This window comes from Sander lucioperca, chromosome 18, assembly GCF_008315115.2.
Source record: "Sander lucioperca isolate FBNREF2018 chromosome 18, SLUC_FBN_1.2, whole genome shotgun sequence".
NCBI classification, from domain to species: Eukaryota; Metazoa; Chordata; class Actinopteri; order Perciformes; family Percidae; genus Sander; species Sander lucioperca.
In genome coordinates, this window is record NC_050190.1 from 2,430,886 (window position 1) to 2,436,885 (window position 6,000).

Here is a 6,000-nt window from a genome sequence, read left to right on the forward strand (position 1 = left end):
CTGTGAGGAATTACCCATTATCCTGCGCTACTACTTGATACAGGTACAAATTCTAACAGATGGCGTAGTTGTGCCAATTTAGTAGAATTTAACCTGAACCCATTCAACTACATACAACCCCCTTAAATTGGGGTACAAACAAGATAAGATTTACAAAACTCACAACAGGTACTAAAGTTGTGTTACAATAAAAGCATAACAGTTTAAATCAGATACTTTCCTCTCGGAATAAAGTCAGCAAGGGAGTGGCCAATCACCGTTTAACGGGGGCCGACAGCGGCAAATGCACTGCAACACTAGAAAGACAGTACCTTTCACGTATACAGGCGGGCGCCATCTTGGGAAAACAGTCACGACCAGTCGAACGACGAACGCCATGCAACGTGAGCTGAACTGAATGCACGTTGCACGGCGTTCGTCGTGACTCGTTCGACTGGTCGTGACTGTTTTCCCAAGATGGCGTGAATCAGAATCAGAATCAGAAAGGACTTTATTGCCAAGTACGTTGCACATACGAGGAATTTGTCATGGTGTTGTTGGAGCATGTCACACATTCAAATATAAGAAGGATAAAAAGAATATAAACAATATAAGTATAAACATATACACACAGGTGGGGCTGGGTTCTTTCTGAAGTCCACAACCATCTCCACTGTCTTTAGAGCGTTGATCTCTAGATTGTTTTGATTGCACCAGGTCACCAGGTGGTCAGCAACCACAACCAGGGATTCTGGGATTCCCTGGGATTCTGTCTCCTAAAGAGTCTGTTGACGGAGGGGGAGGAGGGGGGGAGGAGGTGGAGGGGACCTTTAAGGAGGGCATTGGTGGGGGGGGGGCCACGACCCTGTTGAGGTGGGGGAGGTGGGGGTGATGCACAGTGGCTGTAGCTGTAGGGAGGTGTCATGGGGGATGGTGTCAGGACTGTCCTTTTGTCTTTCAAATCGACAGTAGAACTCGTTCAGGTCGTTGGCTAGGTGTCGGTCATTGAAGGAGTGGGGGGTTTTAGGCTTGTAGTTGGTGATCTGCCTAAGTCCTTTCCAGACAGTCGCAGAGTCGTTAGCTGAGAACTGGCGTTGGAGCTTCTCAGAGTACCGATGTTTAGCCTCCTTCACTGCCTTGCTAAATATGTACTTTGACTCTTTAAATCTGTCTTTGTCCCCACTCCTGAACGAGTCTTCCTTAGCCAGCCTTAACCTTCTGAGTTTGGCTGTGAACCAGGGTTTGTCATTGTTGTAACTCACCCTGGTGCTTGATGGAACACAGCAGTCCTCACAGAAGCTGATGTATGACGTCACAGCCTCTGTGTACTCATCCAGACTGTTGGTAGCAGTCCTGAACACATCCCACACGTCAGTAGAATCCAAACACGACTGGAGATCCTCCACAGCTACACTGGTCCACTTCCTTGATGTCATCGCTACAGGTTTGCAGAGTTTTAGTTTCTGCCTGTAGGCGGGGATCAGGTGGACCATGACGTGGTCAGAGAGGCCCAGTGCAGCACGGGGGACGCCGTGACTGTGGTGTAACAGTGATCCAGAATGTTCTCCTCTCTGGTCGGGCATTTAATATGTTGTCTATATTTAGGGAGTTCATGAGTGAGGTTCCCATTATTAAAGTCACCAAGGACAATAACTAGGGAGTCCGGGTTGGTCCGCTCCACACACAGTATCTGGTCGGCAAGCATGCGCTGCGCGTCCTGCACGTTGGCCTGCGGTGAGATGTAAACACCGACCAGAATGAATGAATGGAACTCACGGGGTGAATAAAAAGGCTTACAGTTTATGATGAAATACTCCAGGTCAGGAGAACACTGCTGCTGGATCACTGTCACGTCGTTGCACCAACCGCTGTTGATGTAGAAACAGATTCCTCCACCTTTAGTTTTGCCGGAGAGGTCCGTGTCTCTGTCCGCTCTGAAAAGCTGGAAGCATGCCAGCTGCAGCGCAGTCCGGTATTAACAGCAGATGAAAAAAAGTCCCTGTTTCCCCCCAACAGCAGTTGTAATTCCTCCATTTTGTTAGGGTAATTGGCGGTTTTCGATGAAACTGGTCACATTCGATTAGCATGAAAACAAATCTCAGAGAACGGTGAACTCACTACACATGTGTTATTAACCTAGTTCAACACACGCAAATAGATAAAACACAAGCAAATTAAGAAAACATCTTAAGTTTTCCAGGCCTCTAGGGGGAGCGCTGAGTGGAACAGCTTGATTTTCGACCTCCGGGAGAGAGAGAGAGAGCCGGGTCTGTGGGACCCGGTCCGTGTATCATCCGATCATTTGTTTTTGTTTTCACGTATGAAAACGAAAAAACAACTCCTTTTTTCGTTTTTTTTAGAAAAACGAAAAAACGAAATTATGACTTGATTTTTGGTTTTCCCGTTCTTGCACGGAAATCAGAAAAACCACTTGATATTCTGATTTTCCCCTGTGGGTGGTGCTAATTCTGATTGGCATTAATTGTTTTTCAAATTAAGAGTTTACACACACTGTATTTGTTAGCCTGTAAAATTAATAGTCTATATGTAAAATTAATAGTCTATATGCATGCTTTTTGTCACCCAATTATTTGGCTTAACGCACTGAAAAAAATCTATTGAAATAACCTAAATGTAAACATGTTCACGCATTGACAGACAAAAGGCACGATCTGTTTTTGTAGGAGAGGGGAAGACCCACCTCATCGTTTAATCCTGTTGTGTTCAAAGTCATGTTAAACCATTTTTTGTTCCCAGTCAAAACTAGATAGATAGATAGATACGTTATTGATCCCCAAGGGGAAATTCAAGGTCCCAATAGCTTAAGACATCACACACAAGATACACATACATCATAAACAGGATCAAAAAAAAAAAAAAAAAAAGCAAATCCACATCAATAGCATGGACAATAAAAGAAAAAATACTAAATAAATTAAAAAAATAATACTAAATAAATAAAAAATTAAAAAATCCATTCAATGTACTAAGGGATGTATAAGCATGAGACGCTTACAGTGACAGGGCAGGGACTGACCCTGTGATTCAGTATGAGATTGTGTGTCATGGTGGTAGTGCAAATAGGTCCAATAGTGCAAGGATAAAGTCTAGAGACCAGCATTAAATATAGACAATATAAGAGATCAAAAGTCAATATTAGAGGTTTGAAGTAATAGTGTTACAGCCATTGTTCAAGTATTAAGTTATGTTAGACCTCAGTCCAGGCTGGCGGGTGGACGGAGGGATTGTGCATATGGGCTAATATAGCCAGTAAACAGTGTAAACAGTGTAAACAGTATACAGTGGGCCAGTGGACAGTCAGTACATAACTGTTATTATAGGAGGTAGTGGAAGTGGTGGAGAGGGAGGAGAGGCAGACAGACTATGCAAAGAAGTCTCTCTCTCCTCTTCTCTTTAGTGAAGCATTGTAGAGTTGTATGGTCCTGGGGACAAATTACTTTCTCAGTCTGTCATGACTGACAAAATGACCTTAATACTCATCATACAAATTTAAATAATACATTCATTCTTTGTTTTAGGTGTTTTTATTAACTTAAATTCTTATGAATAATAAAAGATTTTGGTACATGATAAAGTATCTGCATTCAGGAAAAAGTTGGACTGTGTTGGGCTCGCGTGGAACAGGGCTCAGTTCCTGTGCGATTTGTACCACGCATGCGTTGAAACACTTGATGACCAACAGCGACCAAACATCACAACTTTTTTTTTGTATTAAATCTTTATTATACAATAGTCATACAAACAATCAAGACTAATAACCATAGACTGTATATTATTAATGCGATGAACTGTAAACGTACATAAGTGTCCTTTCGAAGACGGGATGACAGCTCTTCCAGCCACCACTGCTGTATACAACTATAGTAGCTACATGCTAACGGCAGTAAACATGTCATCTTGGCTGGCAATATTGTTAAATTCTCCCCAATTCCAGGTCACATTCCTGCTGAAACATGTCCGATTGTGTAGTGTTTGGTTCAGAAGCCTTTATCTGCGATTTTTAACCTTAGAAAGTGCTGCTTCATTCCACTACAATCTAACGTTAGCATACTCTATTATAACTATTATGTAGCTGTATGCTAACGCGACATAGCGGAGTATATATAGCTATATATGTATGTATATAGCAGGACTGGAGTACTATCTATTTTTGACTGGGAACAAAAAATGGTTTAACATGACTTTGAACACAACAGGATTAAACGATGAGATGGGTCTTCCCCTCTCCTACAAAAACAGATCGTGCCTTTTGTCTGTCAATGCGTGAACATGTTTACATTTAGGCTATTTCAATAGATTTTTTCAGTGAGTTAAGCCAAATAATTGGGTGACAAAAAGCATGCATATAGACTATTAATTTTACATATAGACTATTAATTTTACAGGCTAACAAATACAGTGTGGGTAAACTCTTAATTTGAAAAACAATGAATGCATATCTTGCCAATCAGAATTAGCACCACCCACAGGGGAAAATCAGAATATCAAGTGGTTTTTCTGATTTCCGTGCAAGAACGGGAAAACTAAAAATCAAGTCATAATTTCGTTTTTTTCGTTTTTCTAAAAAAAACGGAAAAACGGAAAAATGAGTTGTTTTCTCGTTTTTTCGTTTTCATACGTGAAAACAAAAACAAATGATCGGATGATACACGGACCAAACTCGATTCCTTTTAAGGATTATTCTGAATCACTCACTAAACTGATCTGGGTTTGCGAGTCATTTGAGTCACTTGAGTCAGTATTTATCTATAGGCGAGCCGAGGCAAGCTTGCAATGTTTCGGACTGTCTGCTCGACCTAATTGCATTTTCACATACTACATTTATACACCAAATCTACAGTAGGCCTAGCTAGGGTCAGGGTACATGCAAACATTGTATGTTATTTCAGAAGTGAAAGAATGGCTTTTGTTGTGGATTTGCTTTACCCTGAGCTCGAGGAGCGACTTCACTCACTCATCTGCTACAGATCCACTCATAGCCGGCTGATTCGCGCGATTGACTGACTCACGCGAGAACTCATGAGTTATTGACAACTCATGAGTCATCGAGGACAGTCAGAACTAGACTGCATTACCAGGAAACTGGTGTAGAGTTGAGCACCAAAATAAATTATAACCAAACTGGTAGGCAAAAACAAAAAATATAAACCACATACTCAAACCAAATTAAATCAAATCCCATTAAACAACACTACATTTAACTGCACACAGCACACTAAGTTGCCCCAAACTTTACACAAAACACCCATGCAAAATGGTTACTTCACCCTTCAGTTCCCCCCTTTAATACAGCCAGAAACACGAGATATGGCCCATTCAATGACCTAGTGGGAGCGCAATAAATCAAACATATGTGGGAAAAACAGTGGTTGGCTCTCCCAATTATATCTATTTAAAACAGAAGAAAAACAGAAACACATTAGGATACAGAATGAAAACTTTAAAAGAAACATTTCGCGAAACATGACCAATGTAACAAATATCATACCTTGCTTGAGTTAGAAGCACATTCCCCTCCCCCAGTCACAGGCAGGTGACTGGAATCTGTGCTTTAGCTGATGTACTGAAACAATCACTCCAAGCTTTGGACCCTCACCATCATGAAGATTCTAATAAATAACAGGTTTAACATTTATTTAACTTATCATTAATAAAATGAGCTAAAACATGATTCATGGTGGTAGTTCTAGACATGCATTATTAACACTGGATTTTTAAACATATTTAAAAAAAATGAAACCTATTTAAAAATAAAGCCTACCCAATCAAGCACCAAACAAAGGCTGGCCTCAGCTGCTCTCTCAGGTGTGTCTGACTGCAGCAAGAAAGATCCAGGTGAGCTTCCCTCCCATATTTATAGACTCTGCCCCTTTGCCTGGGTCCTAGTGCTAGACTCCCTCTTGCCTTCCCTATCACATCTACCCCCACTTTAAAATGTCACCATCCCGGTGACAAGAAAAAACTAAAATTGTTTTGTGTTTTAAATCCATGGTCTAAACA